This window comes from Benincasa hispida, chromosome 11, assembly GCF_009727055.1.
Source record: "Benincasa hispida cultivar B227 chromosome 11, ASM972705v1, whole genome shotgun sequence".
NCBI classification, from domain to species: Eukaryota; Viridiplantae; Streptophyta; class Magnoliopsida; order Cucurbitales; family Cucurbitaceae; genus Benincasa; species Benincasa hispida.
Window position 1 is genome coordinate 69,907,830 of NC_052359.1, and position 1,141 is coordinate 69,908,970.

Consider the following 1,141-nt stretch of genomic DNA (forward strand, 5'->3'; position numbering starts at 1 on the left):
TTTAATCCACATAGTGATCTTTGTAACTTTATTGAATACAATTCCCAAAAATTTGATCTATATGTTTCAAGTACCTTAAATCCTTCTGGTATTCTCATATAAATTGTCACACCCCACCCCCAGACTACCTTTTTAGCCTGAGAGAGGGATGTGACTGCAGCAGTTATCAACCCTTGAGCTGACACTTACTGCCTAATAATTCTTGCGGAATAACTTTGATACCATACTATAACTTATAAACAGCGGAATGATTAAGTCAAGGAGATAAGCTATAACGGATTAAATAGGCCCATCTTTTATTACGATAGTGAAATAATGTTTATACAACTTAAGAACTTAACAACAAAGTTTACAACAACAACCGTAAAAACCCTCCAGAAGTGTAATTGGGGCACGTGGCATACCTTAACCTTAGCAGCACCCTGGAACTCCTCATCTTCCGCTACCTGGGGGGGGGATTAAGAAAATATTTTGAAGAGTGTGAGCTACTAAGCCTAGTGAGTGGTTCTTTTAAGATGAAATTCACTTTGAATCATCATTTTTGGGAAATCAATCACATGCCAACACTCGTATTATAACTCATGCACAGTCAAAGATATAATCATGCAACCAGTAATCTTTATCCTAAAAGCTACACGTAGCATTCATATCATATCATCAATCAATACAATCATCTATGGAAACCTTCTTATGACCCCAATTCTCGCCAATGTGCACATCGACCATTTTATTTATCCCGCTAGTCATGCTTAGGTACTTGACCATATTTCCCGTCGGTCGTCACTGACTATTATTTCCCGCCGACTGAAGCCGACCATATTTTTCCGCAGACCGAAGCCGACCATATTTTACCGCCAACCGAAGCCGACCATATTTTTCCCGCCAAGCATCTTTTGTTAAGCATGCTAACTATATCCCGAGCATAATCTCAATTTCCACAGTCACACACAAACAATATCATTGCAATCATCCTATCACCAAAAGCATGTATTTTGTATCTACAGATGCATATATTCCAATATCAGAGTATAAAGCTAAGTGAATACTCATAATATGCATTTACTATCAACACTGTATAAACACACAATATTCTTTATTTATCAAAGCAACATAACACTCACGATATATCGAAACTATAACG